Consider the following 26,334-nt stretch of genomic DNA (forward strand, 5'->3'; position numbering starts at 1 on the left):
GTTACCAGACAGGTGTGTGATGCCGCCCCCACATAACCCCAGCCACCACCACCAAGCATCCTCCTCACCCTAGGAACTTCTGTGGACCCTTTAGCATTCTTTGGGCCCTTCTCAACCCATAGCACTGACGCTGCCTTCTCTGCTGCCAGTGTGTGGCAACCAGAAGGAACAGCAGCAGCAAGGATGGGCTGGGTCCCAGCTCCCTGGGAAAACTCTTTTCTTGATGGAGCTTCAGGCCCTCTTGGGAGTTTGAACATGGGGAGAGGGGAGGAACCCCAGAAAGAGATTTCCGGTAAGGTGAGTGTGGGCAGGAGGGATGTGATGAGCTGAGGTGGGACAAGACCTGAACCCACAGCTGCCCTCAGTATCTCAGCAGCTCTGCTCCTGGCCCAGGTGCACAGCTTCCCTTAAAGAAACTGCCCAGATCTGCTCTGGTCTGTCCACACTTCTATCTTCATACCATTTCTCTGACTCAGAATTCTGCCCAGTGATGGGGTCTGTTCTGGGAAAAGCAAGAGGCCATCTACCATCACCCACACATCGGTGTGGAGGGACAAGGACCCACATCCCAGCCTTTCCTATCCTGCCCCAAGCCTCCCCTGGGCCCTGCAAGTCTTTGAAAACAGCACAACCACGTCACATGTCACTAAACCCAGAGACTCACATCCAGCCTTGAGGGCACACAGCCCTGTGTTGTGGGGACAGAGTTCGGACCCATGAGAGAGCCCGTCCCACGCAGGCATTTCGCTTGCCACCATAGGGGCAGGGACATTTGGTATAGGGGAGGGTCCTCTTGTGACCCTGAACTGTGGTTCATGTTTGTCGTGCCTGGGGCAGGATCTGCGCCACAGAATCTTCAGAGGAAGTTGGTACAGGTACATAACACATCTCTATCCCTTCCTCTCTTTCCCCCATCCCCTCCTGCTCTCTCTCCCCACTCCATCTCCTGTTACCCTCTCCCCTCGAATCCAGTTTTTTTCTGTGTTGGGGATTCATGGTTTCCATGTGTTTCAAAAGCTCCTCTATTTTATCTCTATCTATTCTAGATTCACTAATCATTTCCTTGAATATGGCTATCATCTCTTCAATTATCTCGGCTTTGTTTTTCTCAAGAGACTTACTGATCTGTTACTTCCACTGCCACTATTTCACCGTTTTATAAAACTCAGCTGTGAGGTTTTTGATTTCTTCCAACTCGATGGCCCCTTGGTTTGCTTTGGCAAGTTGGGGCTTATGGGTTGCATCTTGCTTCCGTGTTCTCTCGTTTTCTATTTTTTTTGTTTGTTTTCTGCACTGAGGTTGGTAAATTGCTTATGGCCAGTAGCTTTATTACCGAGAACTCTTTAGGAAATGATTATTTTTCAGTGATGTCTTCTAGGTGAAGCTGGCTTTTGGCTTGGGAGTGTGACTCCAAATTCTAATCTTCAATTTATTACGGATGAATGGTTGCTGCCTATTTGGCCTAGCACCTAGTTCTTTGGTACTGGATTATAGTGTTATTTATGACCCTCAGATAACCAAGGTATAAGGATACAAGGAAGATCAATTGATCACAACTATGTTGCTTTGGCTAAAGTAGTGCAATCAGCAATAACAACAGCATCAAGCACAGACTAGAAAATGACAAACTGTGTGAACTAATAATGTGCCACCTTTAACCACATGTAAGAGATTTATAGTTATATAACCAAATCTAAGCCAAATTAGAAAATTATATACAGTAAATATCCACTCAATAGAGCAATTTTACCCTAAGGGGAGAAAATTTTAAAAGGATATGTGGGAAAAATAGAGAAACAAAACAACATTAGAAGGCTGAAGGACAAAGGAAGATTAACCAAGCCTCAGGAAGCAGGTGAGGAAGACAGGAGGGAAAGAAGGACAAAACAAAAACCAAACAAAAAAACCTAAAAACAATGTTCAAACTCATGAAAAAAAAAAGTTTTCTCTGACTTCAAGCCTGTGGTTATATTCTGCGGTCTACACTTTTGGGGTAGTGTTCAATTTAGGGCATGACTCTGCTGTCACTGGCAGACACAGGAGGCATTCAAAGCCCAGATCCCTGTTGGTGGATCCCAGCAAGCCTGCAGTAGGATTAGAGGTGGGTACTGATTGTGGTGCTTTCAACTCCCCAGAAGACCAGGCTGATCCTGGCCTCTGGCTGTGGGGTTGGAGCCTACAACATTCTGGGTGTCTCCTGCTGGGGTGAACGGGATGTCTCCTGCTTTTGTGGGATTTCATCACTGGGTGGTCCTGAGATGAAGCCAACCCATGGCTACTCCAAGTGTCAGGTTCACTTGGCCCCACCCTAAAGTGGCTTCTGGCCAAGCACCCTCTCCATGGGACACTGCAGTCACTTGGGCTGGAGTCACACTCACCAACTGTTGTAGTGCACAGCATCCACTGCTCCATTCCATTGGCCTGTTCCTCCCTGGAGGCCTCTGGAGTCACCTACTTTCACTGTCTCTGATGATTCAATCTTCCTCTCTCACATCTTGAGCTGGGAGCTGGGGAGAAAGGACAGATTGCCCCCTCCTTTTTCTGCACTGAGATCTGTATCTTCATTTTCTCTGTGAGCCCCAATGTTCCCTTCAGATCCCTCCTGGGTCCTAGGGATCCACCTCCCTCCTTTCCTTACCCAAGGTGCTATTCTCCAGTGCCTGAATCCCAGAGAGGTTGATTTGTTGCTACTTACTGCTCTGCCATATTCCTGGAATCCCCTCTCCCATTTGAAAAAGATCCCCCTACTTTATCTATCTTCCATTTCCATCTCTCTCCCCCTCTCCCTCTCTCTTCACCTATCTAGATTTCTCATCTAAGAGAGACCATATGATACTTAAGAGACAGTGGGGAAATCCTCAGAAAGTTCTGGCATATGCCTATGTCTCAAGAGGTTTACCTATTTTATTTTCTACCAGATTGTTTCTGTTTTAACATTTAGATCCTTGATCCATTTTGATTTTCATTTAGTACATGATGAGAGATATGAGTCTAGACTCAATCCTCTGCATGTGGATAGCCCATTTTCCTGCCACCTTTTATTAAAGAGCCTATCTTTCCTCCAGTGTATGTTTTTGGCCCCTTTGTCATAGACCAAATAGTGGAACATGCCTGGGGTTGTTTCTGCTTCCTCTATTCTGTTCCACTGATCCACATGCCTGTTTTTGTGCCAGCACCATGGTGTCTTAATCACATTAGGGATTTTACTTGCCTAGAAGTAAAATTCTATGTTGCTCATTAAAGGCCATAGCCAAACATGCAAGTGTGTACACACAGCACACATGGCTGAACAGACATGAATGTTTTCTTCAATCGCTTACACACACCTGCTACACTGAAGACACTGCACTTCAAAGTAATTTTTTTGGTACCAGGGATCAAACTCACAACCTTGCGCTTGTGGTGCCAGTAAGCTAAATCCCTGGCCCCCAAAGAAATCTTAAAGTTATTGTTTACCTTTGGTTTTACTTCCATCTTAAGAGAAAATGCTTAGAATAAATACTTCAAGGTTCAATAGGCTAAGAAGATCAAAATTTTAGCATCGGTATCCTTTTTTCACATGAGCCCTTAACTACCATTCTAATATACAGTTTATAAAAGCATTGACTTAGATCTAGGATCACTACATTTATGTTTACATTTATAATGTTCATAATGAGATCAATACATAAGGAAAGTGAGATCATTTGAGGAACATAACATTTTTTAAATTGGAGTTATGAAAGGCAACGATTGTCCTCGTGTCTGGAATATGTCATACTTTGGTAATGGCGTGTGAGGTGATCTTGACAAGGCTTTAGGTGATTCTGTAGTCAGCTGTTTGCTCAGCTGAGGAAGAGGGGAGAAGTGTGGAGCTGCGCCCTTAAAGCCTCACATGGGCCAGTTTGGATAACACCACTCCCGAAAGACACCGGGGAAATCCAAGCTAGTCTTATTGCTTAGACAGTAGCATGCCTGGCACGCCCCACCTGCCCTGCCTCATCTGTGTAGTTGCTCAGCTGGACACTCATACTTCCCCACCCCAGCCTGCGCTGGCCTGTTTCGGGGCCCTCCTAAGCAGGCCCCTTCTCCAGGCTGCCCAGCCCCCATCCCACTGATCATATCTTTGGACATTTTTTTGGTATTTGGATTATTTACATGAAAATGTACTTTGATTTATTCATATAATTACAAAATACTAGCAACCATTGTCGCTTCCCCGCAGTCCGCATTTTTAGGATGGCATGGGAAGACCTTCACATCTGGCTGTAGTGTTTCCTTTCTCACACTAAACAACCCTGCTTTCTGGTCACTTCTGGCCACCTGCTCTTCCCCGACCCCAGCTCCTTGTGGGCCAATGTGTGCAATACTCTCTCATCTTGGGATCCACTCTTCTGCAATCTTCTCCCTGCTCTCAACTCCACGCCTTCTGTGAACCCATCCTTGACTGGCTTTCTAGCTGCTACCCCCACCCCGCTGTGGTTCTTTTGTTGCCATTTCTTAAGGACCTCTATTTTCGGTGGTGGTGGTGGTGGTTATCACACTGTGCGGTAAAGTTTTGCACACCTGTGATGAGTGGTAAATCAGAAGCCTTGAAAGTGTGGTATTTTTCCATAGCATCTGATACTCTGTAGCGTTTGTTGAGTAAGGGAAGTTTAATTTTTCAAGGCAACCAATAGAAAAGGACAGGAAACTTTACACTGCTGCAAAACTTGTCACAGCAACAGGTGAAATGCCATGGTATTTAGGAATCCAAGGAGATAAAGAATACTATGTTACCAAGTAAGATCAAAGAGAGATTTAACTTTAATCAATGCATTATAATTATGCTTCCACCTCCTTCCTTCCTTCCTTATTGTACAGAAGATTTAAATGAGGACAAATGTACAATGCAAGAAGGGAAGAAGTTCAAGTCATGAGACAAAGTAAAGTTAAGAAAATAATGTGAGGGATAAAACTTGTGCACAAAATTAGGCTGTTTCCAGATAGTTGCTGGAAATGGCCCAGGAATGTTCTAAACTTCCTAGAGGTCAAAGAGAAGAAGTAAATACAATTAGCTTTCACGGTAAGTGTCCCAGGATCAAGATGAGATTTCGCAGAATTTTCTGGGGGCGGCCAGAAGATACTGCGCAGTCAGGTACACTGAGCTGCAAACCTCCGGAGCAGCTCATGGTAACAGTGCATCTTCCCCACACCATCACTCAGGAGACCACACATACTCACAGGCACCACAGACACACACACCTGAAAACTGCCATTTTTCTCATCAGTGTAGTCTAATATTTCTATTCAATTTTCTTTACATGTTTTCCTTGTATCTAAGTTGACTGTGTAAAAGGCGCACTTCCTCCTGCACATTCTGTCCACAGTAGACTCAGTGACAAACTTCCAAGGGCAGCTGCCTTTAGCGTTTCTTCATTTATGTACAAAGTTCTGCCAACGAAAGATCGTTATACACCGAAACCTAGACAACTCACTTCATTTTCATATCTAGGTGATCTGTTTTTCATTTGTTTTTCAGTGATGATCTTTTTTTCTCTGCCTTCCTGACCCAGGAAAACATTCAAAGTGGGTGCATCTTACATGGCTCTGGAATGCACAGGGTTTCCTGCAGGTGTTGGCTTAGATGCCACAGTAATGGTGCACTCTGTCCCCCTTCGTGGCTTTGATCGAGAGATGGCAGAGAAAGTGGGCTCCTACGCGGAACAGCATGGCGTCAAGTTCTGAAGAAGATGCACAACTGTGATGCTAAGTCTCAGTGGCATTTGGAACTCCTTTCATTTTCTTTCTTACTCTTTAATTTCTAATTTTGCTCTCTTTGCCTCACTGCATTAAATGAACTTATTTGCACTGTTAGTGTTAAAGATCTTGTACTCACCCTAAATGCGCAGAACCCGTCTCCTTTGTACCCACTTGGACACTGGAGCTGTCCTTGCTCTTCTCCAAGGCTGCATCTGACTTTTTCTACCATTTCAAGGGCATCCCATCCTGAGCTGTCATCTTTTCCCTTTTCTCATTAGAACGTGTCAATCTTAAATAATTCCTTTGTTCCCCTCTCACCAGTCCTCCATTTTTCTTTTACAAAAACAAATCTTCTCAACATGCTTCCAATTTCTTGCTCCACTTCACATTTCCCAACTCTCAGCCACGTTTATCTCTGCCACCCCTGGAAGCTGCTGGTCAGGAAATCCAGTGTCTCTGCCCTCGAAGTCCTGGCCTCATAGGAGGGGAGACACTAGCTCTTCCCCTTGAAGCTCTCTCCTCCCTGGCTTCTGAGGCTCTGCAGTCTCTGGTTTCTCCCAGCCACTTCTCCCCTCTAACACTAGTGCCTGGCAGTCTCCAGCCTGGTTCTCCTCACCTCTCTGCACTTGCTGCCCCCACCATCTTCTTCAGGCTCATAGTTTTAGGCATTGGGGTAGTGCAGTGACACCCAGGTGCTTAGCTCCTGCTCAGAAGTCTCTCCTGGACTGCACCCTCATTCCTAACACCTGCTTACTGGCTGTCACTGCTTCAGACCCTCATAAACATTTCAAATTGGACAAGACAAAGACAAAACTGTATTTTCTACTAGATGTGTTCCCGAGCTGATCTTTCTGTCCCATCTCAGTACTCGGTGAATGGTACACAGTCTATGCAAGGTATTATGGCAACACCTGGGAAGGCTTTCTTCATTCCTCCTTTTACACTAGATATTTCATACATATATTCCTTGAAACTTGTTGCAAGATGTATTGAATATGCTGTACAGTTTTGTAGTGCTGGGCATTGAGCCAGGGCCTTGCTCACACTAGGCTAGAGCTCCCATCACTGTGTTACACCCCAGCCATTTTTATTTTGAGGCAGCATCTCATTCTATTGCCCAGGCTGCCCTTGACCTTGCGCTCCTGCACATCAGCTTCCAGAGCTGCTGGGATCATCGGTGTGCACCACTATACTCAGCTACCACTGTTCTTTTCCAGAAACAAACAATACACAATCTTGAAACAGTGTGAATAGCCTGTGGAATATTTCAGATACCAGCAGTTCTTTTCTCTGTTTTGACAGAAACTATACATTTTTGTTTTATATATGCTTTTACACAATTTTCACTTGAAGAATAAACTTAATGTATAAGATCAAAATATACATAAAAAAACAAAAACCAACCCTGTTGAGACTTTGATTAGGATTGCAGTGATGTACAGATTGGTTGAAAATTGCTGACCTCTTTGCGGTATCTGGTCTTCCAATCCGTGAACATAGTGTATCCACCCATAGGTTTTCTTTCCTTCCCATTCCCAACAAAGTTAATAATCACTACTCAAGAGACGAAGAGAACATCTTTTTGATTCATTACTGTTTATCATGTATTTATAGATAGTTCAAATGGTATTTTTCAAAGATACTGTCTTTAACTGTCGCGGGTGTATAGAAATGTTTATTTTTGTGCTTTGATTCCGTGTTCAGTAGTTTGCTTATTGAATCATTTATAGAGTATATTGGAATTCCTCTGTGCACATTCATATTATTTGTGACTAATAACAGATTTGTTTCTTCCTTTTTCTTGCTTAAGCACACTTCCTAGGATCTCACATATAGTGTTTTGAAGCAAGGGCAATAATAATCCTCTCTTCTCCGTGTCAAACGTTTTCAATGTTTTCATTATGAAAGAGTAATATTTTCTCTAGGGTTTGGCAGATAACCATTTGGGGAAACTCTTTTCTAGTTTTTGTTTGCCAGTGGTTTTTATTTTGTTTAGCTTCTTTTAAAATTATGCATGCATTTCAGTTTAGTGATGTTTCTTTTATAGCTGTAGATGAGCATTTTTTCTTTATTATATTAATGTATAGAATTACTCGCATTTTCTCATGTTCAGTCAACTTTGTATCCCTGGTATGAACCCAAGGTGGTTACATTAGTTACTTAGATTTTTTGTATCCATATTTATGCATCATATTGACTTATAATTTTCCTTTGATACACTGAACTCCTCAGGTGTAAGCATCAAGATTTTTCTCACACATAGGGCCGGGGATTTAGCTCAGTGGTTCCGGCGCCTGCCTTGCAGGCGCAAGGTCCCGAGTTTGATCCCCGGTACAAAAAAAAAAAAAGATTTTTCTCACACATGAAAAAAGTTGAGATTATGGTTCTTCTTTCCTCTGCCCATATCTGTGCAATCTTAGAGTTAATTTTTAGGTTGGTTAGAATAACAGATGTAACCACCCAGACCTAGAATTTTCTGTGGAAATGTATTTGAACAATGATTCTGTTTCTCTAATGATCAAGGGACTTTTAAGGTTTTCAATTTTTATCTTGGTTTTTTTTGGGGGGGGTACTGAGGATCGAACTCGGGTCCTTGCACTTGCGAGGCAACTTGGGGTATTTTTGATTAATATATTTTTCTAGGACTTAGTCCACTTCACCTAAGTTTTCAAATACAAACACACACACACACACACACACACACACACAGTTGTGCATAGTGTCTAATTTAAATATTTATTTTTGCAATGAGGAATAATTTCCAACTACTGAATGCACTGATCTCAGATGTCTGGTCAGGCAGTTCTGACAAATGCACATCTTCACGCAATCCACACCCCCTCAGAGGCAGAGCACCCATCTCTCTTTGTCCCTTTCCAGTCTCTAGCCCTGAGTGTCCTGTTCTGATCCTGCCACCATGGACTGGCGTTGCCCATCCTCGCCATTGTGTGCATGGAATTGGACAGTCTGTGCCTCTCAGTGTCTGGCTTCTCTTCAGGTTGATGTTATTAAGATTTATCTATATTGTCGTGAGCATTGGGAGTTCTTCTAACTGTACAGATTACAGGAGAGAACAGTTTTATTCATTTTCCTGTGCATGCACACTTAAGCCCAGTTCAGTTTAGGCTGTTGTGACTAAAAATACTACAAGATTTCATATTTAAAGACTTTGGTGGACATCTATTAATTTCTATTAATTTGGATAAGTAGCTAGGAGTGATATTACTTCAAGCAGCAGTTTCTACTTTTAACTTTTTAAGAAACTGCCAATTTCTAAAGGACAGTATCATTCTCTATTCCCAGCAGTCATGCAGGAAGGTATGGCTATTCCATATCCTCATTAACCTTTGGATTTGTCTGGTCTCATTTCAGCCATTCTGAAATGTGTAGTGGCTGCGCAGTGGTATCTTCCTGATGACTAGTGCTGTGGAGCAGTTTCCTGTGTTTGCTGGCCATTCATCTACCTTCCCTTAGAAAGTGTCTCTTTAGGGTCTTGAGCCATTTTTCATTGTACTGTTTAAATTCTTCTTGGATTGCAGGACTTCTGTATGTATCTTGGGGTTTTTATACAGAGTCCACCAAAAAATGTATACATTGGGAAAAGCAAAACTTGTATAAATATTTTAATACTAAATTTATTATATTCATCATGAGATTAATACAAGTTACATTTGGCCTCTGCAATTACAAGTAGTGTTCAAAGTGGTTGCTTTTAGCTTCCAGACATTTATTAGCATGGCGAGCTGCTGAAGCGCATATACATTTCCTTGTGGACTCTGGCTATATTCATTCTCTATGAAAATACTTAGGAACATGTATGTTTATATATCCTACATAATACAAATATATGAGAATATATATATTTTCTTCCCATTCAATCCTTGCTATTTATTTGTAATAGCATGTTTTGATGAGCAGTAGTTTTCAAATTCTTATGAAGTGTGATTCTCAGCCTTTTATTTTGTTGTTAGCGCTTTCTACCATTCTATTAAATCTCTGCTTCCCCAAAGGTCATGAAATACCTTTCTGAAGCTCTACAGGTTTTTTGGAATACAATACACATTTATCACTAATAGTCCAGGTGATCTCCTGATGTCAGGAACAACTTCTGTTTCTTGTTCCTTCTCTGGCTACATTCACTTGCAGTTGTTCAGTGTAACACAGAAGGCGCATGAGATGGCTCAAGCCCCTGTATCCTCCACTGATTTCTTTCTGGCATACCAGACTTTTAAAGGCTGGAGAAGCTTTCTGTAATAGTAACTACTGAGTATTTGCTAGTGAATCTTCAGTTAACCAGAACCGCACATGCCACTGGTATTCCAGTCAACTCAGCTTTACATCCATAAGGACGTGGTACCCGATTCAGCTTTATACACATAAGGACGTGGCTCCCGAGATAGAAACATTTCCCTTTTCTTCAATTTCTGGAGACCTCAGCCATCAAGACCTCTCATTACCTTCCTGAAAGTGTGAAATCAAATAGTATTTTTGATGAAAAATTCTCTTCTATACTTAAAAGAATTTTTTTGGTCATCTTCCAGAAATATCTGATATACTTTAAGCTGAATTACACAAGTTTTGAAAACTTGAAGTTACTTCATTTATATTTTTAAAATCTGCTTTATATGTAAATATAAATATATAATATATAATATATAATATATGTATGTAAATGCCACTCTAGCATATATACTTCCTATCAGCTCCTAATGTAGATGTGCTGGTCACATTCACGAGGTCACAAATATTAAACGTATTTTCCATCTTGGGCAGAAAGCATACATTTTGGCAGGAGTGATTCTCTTGAGTAGCTTTACAATGTCAAAGTAGCTGTTAGAAATGTTAGTAACCTGTTTCGTTTCTTGCTGTAAAGGATGATCACAGTGTTGAAGGACCAACAGTTACCACAATCGGCTCACTCTTGGGACTCATCGGCAGCATCCCAGACAGACAGGCAGGTCTAGTGACACCGCTGATGGGTAGAGATGCAGGTTTATGCTGTACCTTAGAGACTGTGTTTATGTCATATTACTGTGAATTCGTATTAAAAGCTGTAGGATGTAATGCATTGCTCTAGTATTATGAATATTCTTTTCTGAATTATTTCCTGGGCATTTATTAGGCCTATATTTAGCATTATTCCAAACACTAGCAAGCAGATATTTTACAACCTCAAATATAATGTCAGTTTTCTTATTTTTCTGAAATTAGCTCTTTTGAGTTAATAGGAATTCTGCAAGAACACTGAACTGACCCATCTCACCTAATGGTCAAAGAGTTAAAAATAAACCATATTGGCTATGTATAACAAGAACCTTTCAATTCCAAAACTTCTGAAAGACTCTGGGCCTGCTGATCTATGAAATGATACAAGAAGCTGCTGAAACAGCTGCATTTTTTTACATGATTAAACCCAGCTCTCCTTTCCCCCAGGTAAAAGTCATGCAGAGATTTAAATACACACTATCTATTTCTTTTAAGAAACTAAAATGCCTCTTATGTTACAGTTGTACATACTCATTCCACTCAAGACTATTTTTGTGGCCATTTATTTCTATGTTAGAATCTAGATATGAGTCTAGATCATATGGTATATTTGGCCAAGACATATTACAACATAAAAGTATGTATCAAATATTATTTCTGGTATGTGTCCAGCTTCAGCTCAGTTGGCTCCTCCACCTGTTCCCTCCCTAGGACCTGGTTCCCCGTGAGCTGCACTTGGCAGCTACCCTGCTCTCTTACAGCCTCTGGAGTGCCTGATGCCACAGCATGCAGTTTGCTGCTGATCATCAAGAGTCTCTTCTGCACCCCCAGGCATCACAGCCCATTACACTAGGACTTTCTCTTGTTGCTGGGGCTTCTACATCAGCAGCAGCGGTGGCCTTGGTGGTGACAGCACCAGCACCACCACAAAGTACTACTGAGCCCTGCCAGCCATGGCCCAGACTCTACCCCCAGGTGCCAACTGTGTCCTAACTAAAATCCCACCATCACCATCCCGACTCCCAACATGGCTGTGCTGGGGTCCAGCCTAGTCATGGGAGAACAGAACTTACAATGGATATTAAACACTGCCACCAGTTCATCACAAACCATGAACAGATTCTGTGAGCATCGCAAGTTGAGGTGTTTAAACCACTGCAGTACCAGTAGTCAGTAGCACAGGAAGCTCTGTCCAGCAGATGGGCCTCAGTGTTCCTGGGATCATCATCAAACAAGAAGAGTCAGTCAGCGTCAGTGTGCTCAGGGGGCTCTGCCAAGTAGCGGGTGCCAGGCAGAGAAAGACAGCCCCCGCCCCCCAGAGCAGAGTTCCCTGCCTGCTGATGGGCCCAGCTACAGCTACCACCCCAGACTCTGTCCTTACCTCTCCTCCTTCATCATCCTCCACCAGATCCTCTTCCTATGAGCAAACCAGACAGGCTAAGACTCATTCAGACCCTCAGACAGAAACCTTAAGTGCCCTGGATGTGTCAGAGCTCCTGACCCCAGAGCCTGGACACCCCGTCCTATCTGACTCCCACTGAACCACTGCTGCAAGGGGAGGGGGAGATGTGCCTAAGTGCAGGGCCCCTGTGTGCTCGCCTTCAGGAACAGGAAGCAGCAGCATGATGCCTACCATCATGGGTCAGAGACTGCAAGGATGAAGAAATCCGCTGTTGGAAAGCCTCACCTTTCAGACGTACTGTCTTCATCGACATCCCAGGAACATCCATTTTGAGGAAATGATCTTTGGGAAAAAACCAAAAAGCTAAGTTATAAATAACTGTTTGGCTGCACTGTGTGTCGTTTTCACTTATGGTCATATGAATTGAGAAATTAAGGTTACTCGTACGCATAGCAATTCTAGATGAAAAAAACAAAGGGAAGTGCTGTTTTTATTGTGAGAGGAACTAAAGAAGGAGAAGACGGCCTGGCTGGCAATGCAGCGAATGAAAGAATCTCCGTAGCGGGATTTGGCTTTTGTGGATCTCGCTCGGCCCCATGGATTATCACGTGAATACACAGATCACTGAATACAGAGAAAGCAAACCTGGGGACAAAATGATACTGGGTTCCATTGTGATGGGACCAGTAAGACATTCACAGTCCCCTTCAAAGCACCCCTGGAGACCCTGCCCGATGTGAACTGCACAGCCCGGGTGACCGCAGCAGCTCCACCTGCTAGGAACTGCTGAGCAGCGCTCCTTCCCCCAGGCAGCATTTCAGGTGGGCGATATGCTCCACTCCTGGTTCAGGGTTGACAGTGAAAGGAAGACAGGTCACCGCTTCAGGATCTGACAAATGCCAGATTGACCAGGGCCTCTGTAAACTCCTCAGCTGTCATCAGCAGATTCAAGGAAGTGCTCTTCCTAGAACTTTGTTTCCAAAAGTCGAAGGCAATGGTTTTCTCTCACTTTCTGCTTCTGCCCAGTGTAGGGTAGCTCCAGTGTCTCCTTCTAGGGCTGCAGTGTGTTGCTATGAAGATCAGCAAACCATGCTGCGCTGATTGCATCCATGGTGCTTTTGTCACTCAGGTCTAGACAGAGACTCCCAAGCTGAGGTTCATCAAAAACTCGAGCCTGAGTAAGTAACATGAACGCATTATCTGCTCTAAGATGTGTGGGGAGAAATTCCACACAATGTGCTTCCAAGACCAGAACAGCATATGTCACGGCAGCACACAGAGTGGTCGTGACTGTTTCTGGGTCAATTTGAACCTCATCTGGATACAGAGACCTAGGCAACACCAGGAAGGTGGCGGGCTCCATCTTCAGCTGGACAGGCCGACTCTGTGGCCATGCCACCTTTCAACATGGCATCAAAGGTGGTGATGTCGGCGGTCAGCATGATGGGGCCCCCGCTGCCTCACAGCTCTTACCCACCATGATGCACTTGTCACTCAGCAGGTGCTGGGTGAACGAACATGTAATCGATTTGGACCCATGTGAATTTAGCATCAAAAGGAGAGAACGTGATGATGTCTACTTGATGTCACCTTTCTGATCCCTCTCACCGATGTGTCAAGGGAGCTTCGAAGAAAGTTTGGGTACAGCTGTCCCCAGATGGCTGTTACTCAGGAGAGGGGAAAGTAAAATCTAGAGACAGGTGAAGTGTTCCACAGGGGACTCTAGTTCTGTCCTCCCTAGCGGGATCCTGTCACTTTTGTACAGAAGCACACACATTAGGATATTTGCAATCAGAGCTCATTGGAAGGAAGTTGTCCAGCACCTGTGATGCAGCACAGAAGCCCTGGTTTCCTGGTCCCCTTTGCAGCCAGTTATATCTGTGTCTGCACCGCACTCTCTGAAAGGTTCCATTTCATGCTGCCTCGCAACTCCAGCCACCCGCCTGCTGTTTCAGAGCTCGTAAATATGTCAATCATCAAACCTGTCACTAAATGTCTAAGGGCAGCAGGGGCTTTCTGGTCAGGACTTGGACCATTCTTCAGATCTGCATACCAGCTATTGAAATGCACGTTTATCCTAACCTAGGGAGAACTGAGGACAGTGGGTTTTCACACTCACTAGCCTGCCCCATGGCAGCGTACAGTATCCCATTATACCTGTGAGGAAGGAGGCTGAAGCCTAACACTGCTCCCAGTATCACAGAAAGATGGAGTGGGGGTGGGGAGGCTCTGAGAGAAATCCTGACTTGGTAATGTCTGCAATCCCATGTTATTCCCAGTAGTGTGCTCTAGCGATAATGCTTTAGGGACTTGACTGCATTTAAAAACTGAAATAACACCAGAACATAAACCTGTAGTCATTACAGACTTAGGGTTCCTGACTCTGGTTTCTGAAGCTAAATGCAGACTCACAACTTACATCCCATTTTGCCCCTTGTATTTATCTGACTTTATTTTGGAATGTATATAGAATCTGTACGTCTTCGATAAGAAGTTATAAACTGTGCAAACATATAAGTATTTCATACTCATTAGCTTATTAGCTTATGTTATTAAAATATGCTTGGCCAAATGTTTGTGAGGTTTGTGTCATGGAATATGCAGAAATTTTCTCCAGCTTTTACATGGCCCATGTTTAAGCTTCTTTCTTATCAAATTACCTAACCTATGCACATACAGTACACAGATGCATGAACACAAGTGCATCTTTTGTGATTTCTGAAATTGTTTTTTACTCTCTTTGTAAAGATTTCTTTATAAACAACTTTTTCATTTTTAACTGACATAAACTGCACAGCTTAAAGTGCACCAGCTGAGACACTGGCATTTTTAACATGGGTGAAAATACAGTAACACCTAAAACTTACCTCATGCCCCTTGGTGATCCCTTATTTCTCTCTTTCCTGTCCCCCCACCTTTGTTTCCATCACTGATCACTTCCTGTCACTTTAAATTTGATCTGGGTAAGAGATCCAAACTTTATGAGTAATTTCAAATTCACACACTTCCATATCAGAATTAATGATTCTGTCCTTGCCAGTCACATGTATCAGCACGGGCGTAACAGAGAACAGCATTAACTGCATGTGTTTCCATTGCAGGGAGCACAGCCTGTGGGCCATGATGAATGCTCTGAAGCCAGTGCACTGACTCATCTGAAGAGAAGCTGATTGTCACTGAATAATTAAACATCTCCCTTCCCCCAGACATGAGTTTCAAGAGTGGGAGAATCATTTGTCAGGACTGATGAGCACCGCGGGACTGATGGCATAGCCACTGGTCACCAGCATAGGGGCACACAGACGAACTGGCTCTTTGTTCCACAACATTCCTAAGGGGAAAGATAATGCAGCCCAGAAAGTACATGGCCACAAAGAAACTCATGAGCAGCAGCCTGGTCTGGGTGTCCTTTTGTACTAGAGGTGACTTTGAGAAAGGCAAGTGCTGTGGCGATGCCAGGACTGCCCCTTGTGCCTCTACAGGAGAGTCACCATGTAACCACTCAAAATATCCATGAGTCCTAGAGGGGAGACATCCTGGAATGTGAGCAAAGTCACTTTTGCCTGACCTGCCTACTTTTACCTCCAATGGCCATACCTCATCTATGGTGACGAGCATTCCTCTCTGCTCAACATAGCTCTTTTTTTTTCAATCTTTTTGCAGACAGTTCCTTAGACAGTACTAACTTCATGGACACTGCTAATATTACAAGTCCTCCCTTTTATGATGCTCTTTTGAACTTTACATTTGTACTGAGGCTTCTGACTCTTCTAAGGTGAAGATTTTGATCCATTTAAATTGTAACGCTTCACATCTCTTAGTGAGTGATCCATGCAAGTTCAGTCTTTAGTCAGTAGAAAGCCAAACAAAACAAACACCCAGGCCCCAGTAACAGCACAGAATGCAATTCTTAAGAAAATGCAACTGTGTGGGAAAAAGCAATGTAGGGAAATCTGACACTTGTCACCCCAGAATTTCGTGGGTCACTATTATTTTTTAAAACTGCATGCACATAACCTCTTAACTGTTAGAAAGAATTATAGGAAAACAGAGGAAGACAAGTGTGATGAGATAACAGCACCCAGCAAGAGAAGGATGCACGCTCTCACTTGCACAAGGAACATTCGCCACAACAAACCACAGCCTCACCCTGGGGGCATTAAACATGCCTTACACAACTTTCAACAACAGAAATGATACTTTCACACTCTACAATTCCAATGGGATGGAGGTGGAAGTCAGGAATAGAATCAGAGTTAGAAAATCTCAAATAACTTGCAGGTTACACAGCCTAATTCTAAAAAGCACATGGATCACGAGTAAATCTCAAGACACTTTTAAGTATCTTGAACTAAAAGAAAATGGAAAACCAACTCGTCAAACTTTGTGGTGTGTACTAAAATCCATGCCAATGGGGAACTTTACACCACTGAATGAATGTATCGGAAAGGAAGACAGATCTAAATCCAAGAATTTAAACTCCCACTGTGTGGCAAAGGGGAACAGCTCAGTGTTACAGCCAGGTGCTATAGTTCAAGAGCTACTGCTCAAGCTCTACAGCTACAGTGATTTGAAGACTTGAGAATCTGAAAGTTACTTGAAGAGATGGAGAAAACCCTTTACTAGCTGGCTGTCTCAGAGGAGTTTGACCACTCTGAATTCTGAGCCCCCAGTTGCAGGGAGAGTTCGTTTATATACAGTTGGGGAGAGGAAATTGAGAGGAACCTTTTAGGGCAGAGACATAGCTAGAAGAGGAAACACCTGATGAAGGGTTAAGAGAACATTTTTGAAACTTGAGGTAGAAATGTCAGGTACTAACTGTTAACACTGAACAGAACACTCTTGGTACATTGGGCAGGTACATGTGCAGCATAAACAGTGACTGAACATTTTATGGAAAGAAAAAGCATAGGGGACAAAGGCAAAGATTTGCCCTATTGTGCATTATTGCTTTATCACCGCATCAGGAAATTAGAAGACAAAGAGCAAATTAAATCCAAAGTAAACAGAGGAAAAGAACATTATACATCAATTAGTGACACTGAAAACAGAATATCAACGGATAATTAAGAAAACCAATATTTTGTTCTTTAAAAGGTCAACAAGTTAATGAAACCTCTAACCAGAAATCGAAGTGTTATTAGGACTAAGACCATGGATGTGAAATGTATCAAAGGAACACAATTCCAACCTCAAACGTTGAATACCTGGAAGTGACTACCACCTTGAAAGGCACAACCAAAACACAGAAGAAGCAGGAGGCTCCAGGTGGGAGGAAAGGGAAGGGACCTCTGGAAACGCCCTCCCGCCCAGCCTCCTTTCCCAGAGCGATCTGGGGTGAGGTGAGGTCTGGCGTCAGCACACAGCCTCTGGTTCGGAGGCCATGTGAGTGAGCTCTGTAGCTCAGGGACGGGCGGTGCTGCCTGGCAGCTGGTGAGAACAGCCCCAGAGGAAGGGGCACCCAAGCAAGCCTGAAGTCAGGGACCAGCATCCGGCCTTCGGCCTAGGAGACATTCAGCAGGCTGGCAGCCGCCAGGCAGGAAGTACAGGGTTAAGCTCCTGTGCTTGCGGGAGGTGGGGAAGCGCTGACTGACTGCTAGAACCCCTTCTCCTGTGTCTTTGTTGCAGCTAAGGCCCTCCAGGGAAGACCACAGAAAACAACAACCAAAAAGGTCTAACCAGGGCCCCTTCTGGGTGACCTCCACTAAACACTGTTCTCCACCTTCTCCTCGTAATCTAAATCCTCCACCCCACCGTGTCTGCCCACCACCTGTGAACAGGCCAGGTATGGAGAAGCGTGACCTCAACTGCACACTCACCCACATGCCGTGACACGTCTCTGTGGGGTGACCATGCACAGGCGTCCCCAACACAAGTCCCCTCCTTCCTCAGATCAGGAGAGGACTCTTAGGCGGGTGGCCCAGCTACTCTCTTCCTGGTGACCGGTGACAAACCTTTCTCTACTCTTTCAAACCACAGATGAGCCCGCGGTTTCACTGACAAAGTTTCTTCACAGAGTGAGAAAACCATCAAAGGGACCCGCAGGCCAGGTGGGCCATGAGGGGGTTAACGGACAGGCGAGGACATGGGCTTGGAGGGCGTGCCTGGGCCTGGCTGGGTAGTCCCGCCCACACCACCCAGCTGCCACTCCCTCAGGCCGCTCACCTGCCATCCCCAGAGTCCTCCTGTATCCAGAGGACCAGGGAGGGGCTGAAGCACCCAGGCTGGGGGCCTGCTGCGGCTGGCCCCTAGGCAGCACTCTCCTCTGCAGGCCACCAAAGCCTGTCACAGGGTGACCTGAGGCCCGGTGCCCGCTCTCCCCATGCTGCCCCTCCCATTCTCCGCAAACCCCGCCCCTCAGGCTCCACCCCCACAGGCCCCCCAACCCGAAGTCCCTTCTCGGCCTCCCTGGTGCAGGTCTGTGGAAGGACCCCACCCAGAGTCCGGGCCTCCAGTGAAGAGCTGCCCTCTCCCACCTGCTTCTCTTGGCAGGATAGCCCACATTTCCGCTGGGGAGCGGGTCTCCCGGGTCCACAGCTTCCACTCCCCTACACATCGCACCTCGCCTCCTGCCTCCCGCAACCGCCACCGTCCAGAGGCAACAGAGAAGCCCAGGAGTCCCTGCTGTCCGTTGGCCTTTGTGCTCAGGGCGCAGGCCATCAGCGATGGGCGGGGCGCCGCGGTGACGTGGGGCGGGGTCAGGGAGGGGCGTGCCCTTCGAGGGCCTCTCCCAGCTGACCTCCCCTAGGGTAGGAGCAAGATGAGCCCCCCCCACCAACTACCTTTATTCAAATTTGGATGAAATCTTTTCAGTATTCACTAGGGTTTTCCTTCCCTTCTATTTCATTCTTTCCACTTTAAGTCTTTTATTTAGTTTCTTCTGCTAGTTTATATTCATTTCTCCTTCTTTTTCTAGCTTCTTAACCTAACAGCGTAACCTCATTTACTCTCAGGAGTGTCCAACCCACAGCCTGCTGGCCAGCTGGAGACCTGGACATCTATTAATATGGCCCCGCAAGACTGTAAATGTCTAACATGGTTACGTGAGTTTCAGCGCTGTCTTCCATGACTTCACTGTCTTCCATGACTTCACTGCACAGTGCTCCAGCGCAGATGGGACATCACCAATGATTAGAATGAATAAACGATAATGTAAAATGGGAAGAAAAGGTCCAAGGGGGTAGGGGTAGTGGGAGGGGCAGGGGAAAGGAAAGAAGGGAAAGGAAAAATGATGAGAAATAGAAAAAATGGAAATAAAGTCTTTGTAAATAGGGAAGGGTGGAGGGGGTGAAGGGAGGGCTAGGAATGGGGAAAAAATAAGAACCAAGATGCATTATGTAAAGGTACAATTCCTAATGAGAAATGTAATTGTGTTGTATACCTACAATGTACCAATAAAAGAATTAAAAAAAAAACATCAGAATGCTTACTCAACTGCTTGTGCTCATTTTTTATTTTTAATCTTTTCCCTTCAGCTTGAATTTAAACTTCTATTTATTTGTTTAGAACTTTACTGGAGCTCTCTTCTGCTGTTTCCAATCTTCAGAGGTTTGTCCATGTGAAATTATATGTTGTGGATATTTGGTTTTCTGTTCTGTGTTTCTAGTGGGCTCCTTTTAAGTTTCCATTTATCTGTAGAAATGGCTGAACTTTTGTCATAACTGTTGCTATACTGATTATAAGTTGTTTGGGAGTAGTGTCTTCTAACCCTCGTGTCTGAAATACCAGTGAGTCTAGCTAAAATGCCCATATTTTCTTTTGACTAGTAGTGATAGGGTCTCAATTTGTCACAGACTTTGTCTTTTTCAAAATTTTGAATACACACCAGAGAAATAACCTAACCTTCTACTGCTTCTTTCAGAGAGAGTGCAGGCCTCTCCAGACCTCCACTAGTGAGGATGAGGGCCGATCTTTCAGCGGCCTCACAGAGGGAAGTCTGCCTTGGGCTCTGCCTCAACTTTAATCACATTCAACCTACCTGTGACCACCTCAAACTCACCTCCAGATCTGCCTCTATTTTACCATTTTTCACTTCATTTCTCTTAAAATTCACTTCTAAAATTTATTCAGAGCTTGAGATGTGAAACTGTTTGGAAATCATGAAACACAGAACCAATACTACCCGGAAACCAGGTACTCTAGGTGGGAATGGACCCAGGGACGAGGGTGCTGGCCACACACTGTAAGGAAGTGGTGGCGAATCTATGGCATGCGTGCCACAGCCAGCTGTTTATCATCACTGAAATCTCTACACGGACTGCCATCCCTGCTATAGGGAGAGGCACCGGCAGCTCCTGAGAGCCTTGGGAATCTTGCCCTAGAGCAGGGGCGTGGCAAAGCTTGGAATGGGATTGGAGGAATTTGATAAAAGCGTTAAAATGACACAATTTGATGTTGTTTGCATTACGCAACCTCCGAATCCCTCACAGATGTGTCAAGGGAACTTAGAGAAGTTTCAAGCACAGCTGTCCCCAGTTCCTACTATGCAGGGGAGAAGAAAGTAAAATTAAATGAAGTGTTGCGCTGGGGACACCACGATGCTTGGCTCCCCAGTGAGACCTGGGCACCTTCCTAAAGACACAGAAATTGTGGCCCTGAAGAGGACCTAGAGACACTGTTTCTTACAGAACAAGCTGGTTTGCCTCTGGTGCATGGAACTCCCTGCACGTCTGTCTGGGTGAGTAGACTCCATTCTCCACAGCGGTGCAATCAGTGGGCCGCAGGGTCCTGGGAGGGCATGGAAGGGTCACACTGGGCTGATGAGCGAGGCTTCCGGTCCCTCAGAGGGCCGTCTGGCTCTCACTGTCCGCTCTGCTCCGAGGACTGTGCTCTCTTCAGTGCAGTGAGGACATTTTCTCCTTAGGGTATTTAGTCTTTTAATTTTGAGATCATGAAATGGGGTGATTTTCTTTCATAAAAACTGTCAATTAATTTTAGGCTTCTGTTTATTTCCTAAATTAAATGACTTGCTCACCCACCTCTCACAGTTGGCTAATGCTTCCCCATTAAATAAAATGTAAAAATAAAATCACTTTGAATCTACTTTGTTTACCTCTCTGATTCAAAACACTTGAACAGAAAACATTCTTTTTTGGTAAATATCTGTGCTAACAGATAGCTGGATTCTGCTCAGACAGGCTAGCTCTTCTGCCAGGATGGGAAGTAACAGGTGAGATGCATGGCTATCTTGGGGAAATCAGATAAAAGACTTAAAATTCCATCAGAGCTCTTTCAACACAGATTACAAAACTATGCCACTATAATTATAATATTTATATCTTCTCTCTTGGGCAGGGACATAATTGGTCAATTTTTGAGAGAACTGCATTAAGACACCCCCCCCCAAAAACATGGGAGGAATTGTGTAATAATGGAAATAATAGTCAACATTTCTTTTTTTTTAGATTTTATTTTATTGGTACACTTTAGGTATACAATATAATGACATTCATCATTGGAAATTTGCACCTTTACATAGTCTCTCTTGGTTCTTATTTTTCACCCTTGCCCAGCCCTCCCTTCAACCCCTCCAGTCCTCCCTATTTACAAAGATTTTGTTCCTATTTTTCCACTTTCTCATATTAATCCCATTCCCTTCTATCCTTTCCCCTAGCCCTCCCACTTCCTTCCCCTTTGCCCCTTTTCTTCCTATTTCACATGACCTATTATACCTTTTAGTCCTTATTTACATTTTCAGTTTCTCACACTAGAGAAACTATTCTGTATTCACACATGTGTGTCCTATTTATTTCACTTAAGAGTATTGCCTCAATGTGCATCCACTTAGCTATAAATGTCTCTAATTTCTCATTTTTTATGGCCAAGTAGTACTCCATTTTAGAAAAAACCCCACATTTTCTTGATCCAGTCTCCAGTTGATTGGCATTTGGGCTGTTTCCAAGTTTTAGCTATAACAAACTGCGCTGCTATGAACATGGGTGTACATATATCACTGTGGTATGATTCTTTTAATTCTTTGGGGAAGACACCCAACAGGGGAATAGCTGGGCCAAATGGGACTTCCAGTCCTAGTTCTTTGAGATATCTCCATACTGATTTCCACAGTGGTTGCACCAGTCTACACTCCCACCAGCAGTAGAGCAGGGTTCCTCTTTCCCCACAGCCCCACCAGCATTTGTTATTGGTTGATTTCTTGATAGCAGACATTCTTTCTGGGGTGAGGTGGAATCTCAGCGTTGTTTTCATCTGCATCTCTCAAATGACCAGTTATGTTGAACATATTTTCATGTTTATTTGCTATTTCTACTTCTTTGTCTGAGAAACGTCGGTCCATTTCAGGTCCCCATTTTTGGATTGGGTCATTGAATTTGGGGGCTGATTTTTTTCAGTTCTTTATATATTCTAGATAGTAGTCCTTTGTCTGAGATACAGCTGCTAAAAAAATTTTCCCACATTGTAGGTTGTCTATCAGCTCTGTTGGTGGTTTCTCTTGGTGTGCAGAAGCTTTTTAGTAAGAAGAGATGCCACTTGTTGATTGTGCTAGTTCACAGGCAACAGAGGTTTTGTTCATAAAATCTTTTCCTACACCAATGTCTTCAAGAGTTCTACCTGAACTCTCTTCCAACCAGTTCAGTGTTTCTATTTTAATATTTAGATCTTTAATCCATTTCGATTTTAGTTTACTGCATGGTGAGAGATATAGGTCTAGTTTTAATCTTTGGCAAGTTGAAACCAAATTTTTCCAGCACCATTTATTAAACAGGCCGTCTTTCCTCCAGTGAGGGTGTTTGGCTCCTTTGTTGAAGATGAGGTGGCTGAGTGTGTCTGGAGTTGTATCTGCATCTTCTAATCTGTTCCACTGGTCCTCAGGTCTGTTTCTTTGCCAGTACCATGCTGCTTTTATCACAGTAGCATTGTAGCATAGTTGCAGGCTGGGGATTGTGATACCCCCTGCCATGTCTCTGTTACCTAGAATTGCTTTTGCTATTCTGGGTCTCTTCTTGTTCCAAATGAATTTTTGGATTGTTTTCTCAAGGCCCATGAAGTATGCTGCTGGGATTTCAATGGGAATTGCATTGAATCTATATAGCAGTTTTGGAAGTATGGCCATTTTCACTATGCTAATTCTTCCTACCCAGGAGCAAGCGATGTCTTTCCATTTTCTGGTATCATCGTCAGTCTTGCTTTTCAGAGTGCTATAAGTTTTCAGAGAAGAGGTCTTTGATTTCTTTTCTTAGGTTGATTCCTAGGTATTTCAGTTTTTTGGATGCTATTGTGAAAGGAATTGTTTTCCTTATTTCTCTCTCAATGAGCCTACTGTTTGTGTAGAGGAAAGGTATTGATTTTTGTGTGTTGTCCTTGTATCCAGCTACTCTACTGAATTGGTTATTAAGTCTAGAAGACTTTTTGTGGAGTTCTTGGGGTCTTCTATACAGAGCATCATGCCATCTGCAAATAATGACAATTTGACTTCTTCATTTCCTATTTTTATTCCTTTTATTTCTTTCTCTTGTCTAAGTGCTGTGGCTGTTTCCAAAACTATATTGAACAGGGGTGGTGATAGTGGACATCCTTATCTTGTTCCTGATTTTAGTGTGAAGGATTTCAGTTTTTGACCATTTTTTATGATACTGGCTGTTGGTTTTTCATAGACGGCTTTTATCAGATTGAGGCAGAGACTGTCTATTCCAATTTTTTGTAGGGTTTTTTTCATAAATGCTTGTTGGGTTTTGTCAAATGCTTTTTCTGCGTCTATTGAGACGATCATATGGTTTTTGTCCTAGGCTCTATTGATACAGTGTATTACATTGATTTCCATATGTTGACCAATCCCTGCATCCCTAGGATGAATCCCACTTGATCAGGGTGTATGATCTTCTTGACGATCTTCTGCATTCTATTTGCCAGTATCTTATTGAGGATTTTTGTATCTATGTTCATTAGTGAGATTGGCCTATAGTTCTCTTTTTCAGTTGGGTCTTTCTCTGCTTTGGGGATCAAGGTGATTCTTGCTTCTAGGAATGAATTCGGGAGTACTGCTTCCCTTTCAATTTCATTGAAGGGTTTAAACAGTAGTGGCAGTAGTTCCTCTCTAAATGTCTTGTAGAATTCGGCAGTGAAGCCATCAGGACCTGGGATTTTCTTAGTTGCTAAGTTTTTAATTATGTTTTTAATTTCACTGATTGATATTGGGTTGTTTAGACTTTTTAGGTCTTCTTCATTCAACTCTGGTAATTCATACATATCTAGGAATCTGTCCATTTCTTCTGTGTTTTTTTCATCTTATTGGCATATAGGTACTTGAAGTAGGTATTAATGATCCTCTGGATTGCTGGTGGGTCCATTGTAATTTCATCCTTTTCATTCCTAATTGCATGGATTTGGGCCTTTTCTTTCCTTTTTCTGATAATGTTGGCTAAGGGTTTGTCAATTTTGTTGATTCTTTGCAAGAACCAACTCTTGGCTTCATTGATTTTTTTGTATCATTCTCTTAGTCTCCATTGCATTGATTTCTGCTCTGATCTTTATAATTTCCTCCCTTGTACGAGCTTTAGGTTTGTCCTGCTCTTCTTTTTCTAGAAGCTTGAGGTTCAGCATCAGGTTGTTTAATTGGGCTCGCTCTGTTTCCTAATCTGTGTATTCACTGCTATGAATTTCCCTCGCAAGACTTTCATTTTGTCCCATAGATGCTGATATGTTGTATTGTCATTGTCATTTAATTGTAGGAACTGTCTGATTTCTTCTTTAATTTCCTCTGTGACCCACTGGTTATTCATAAGTGTGTTGTTCAATTTCCACATGTTTATGAAATTTTTGCGGTTTCTTTTGTTATTGATCTCCAATTTCATCTCACTAAGGTCTGATAATATACAGGGGATAACTTCAACAACATACTAGAAAACCCAAGCAGCTTGTTCACAAAGTATCCATTGGGACCAAGTGGGATATAGATTAGGAATACACACTTGTGTCACAAACAAAAATCAGTGTATGTGCATTATTAACAAAGAAAAGGAAAAAATGCACGATAACCTCAAAAGGTGAGGAAACGTGCTTCAGGAAACTTAAACAGCTTTTCATGACAAAAACACTCAACCAACCAGGAGGAAAGGCAGCGATGGGCATCTAGGCAACTGCACAGTCTGCTCTGTCCTCAAGGGAGAAACCTTCCAAGTCTGCTCCTGGATCGGGAGCACGCTGAGCTCACCCACTAACTGCTCCTGCTCTGCCAGTAGGGAGTTCTGTCAGCTCTCACTCTTGTTTCTCTCCTTGTTTATATTGCTTTCCACTTGAAATGTCTTATTTACTTTCTTCTCCCTTTTATTCATTTTTTTCTTTTTCTAGCTTCTTAGTCTGAAAGCACTATTTTAAATCAATTTTAGATATGAGCAGTTGAAAGTACACATTTCCCTGGATGAAGAGTGAGCTACAACGGTTACGCAGGCTTGGACTCGTTGAAGTAGTTGCTAATTGCTTTTCACATGTTTTTCCTTGAGAATGAGTTATTTACAAGTATTACCCCCAAAGTTCAAGTACTATTAGGAAACTAATTTTTTTTTTTTCCAGTACGACTCTGGATAATTGGAGAATATGGATAATTAGAATATGGACTATGGATAATTGGGAACTGGGGAATTAATTTTAGTTTTGTGAACGTGTTGGGCAGTGTGTTGTGCATCTCTTTGCAAATGTTTCATGTGCACTGCAGAAGAATTCCTACGGGATCCCAACTGGATGGAGCGTTTTGTAAGCATCAATTAAGTCAAGTGGGTGAGTATGTCATGCAAATCTTTTTGTCTTGATAGGTTTTTGACATCTTGCTCTGAAAATGATCAAGTGAGCATTTTAAAAATACATGATTCTGGATTGCTCACTTTCCCCTCTGTGTTTTCACTTTGACGATGTGCTTTAGAGTTCTGTAGATAGTTCCACATGCACTCCCTCCTACCGTATCTTCCAGACTCATCATCACCTTTGAACACTGTGAAATGCCCCCTTTGGCTGACGAGAAAGCAGACACGCCAGGCCCATTAGGCCTACCATTTACACGGTGTGCCCTTCCAACTGGTAAGCAACACGAAAAGGACGCAAGCCTTGAAGTCTATTCTATACTCTCCATGATGAGGCAATGAACATCTTTCTCCATGCACCACTTACGAATGTAGTGTGGTCACTTTCTCCACAAGCTTTATGCACAATAGTATCTCATAACAACTGCATACGGTGATAAATAAAGGACTGCCGCTCTCTTCTCTCAAGCTAGA

The 26,334-nt window shown here is 43.4% G+C and overlaps 1 protein-coding gene and 1 long non-coding RNA gene across 6 annotated transcripts in view; one reads left to right on the top strand and one right to left on the bottom strand.

Moving 5' to 3' along the window:
- LOC110347605 (sperm motility kinase 2B-like) overlaps positions 1-26,334 on the bottom strand; it is a 112,229-nt gene that overhangs the window by 74,222 nt on the left and 11,673 nt on the right. For 2 of the 5 annotated variants that reach the window (XR_015445694.1, XR_015445692.1), the window contains exon 3: positions 18,586-26,329. The gene's annotated coding sequence lies outside the window, so the exon portion shown is untranslated. The other 3 variants (XR_015445678.1, XR_015445688.1, XR_015445695.1) reach the window with 3 other exon arrangements.
- Positions 14,837-18,593, top strand: LOC147822425 (uncharacterized). The gene is made up of 3 exons (XR_015445700.1): positions 14,837-17,894; positions 18,089-18,159; positions 18,527-18,593. It is a non-coding gene; the product is annotated as an uncharacterized LOC147822425 (long non-coding RNA).

This window comes from Heterocephalus glaber, unplaced genomic scaffold, assembly GCF_053883595.1.
Source record: "Heterocephalus glaber isolate CG9 unplaced genomic scaffold, H.glaber_assembly_v1.0 deba00001617, whole genome shotgun sequence".
In the NCBI taxonomy this organism is placed as follows: domain Eukaryota; kingdom Metazoa; phylum Chordata; class Mammalia; order Rodentia; family Bathyergidae; genus Heterocephalus; species Heterocephalus glaber.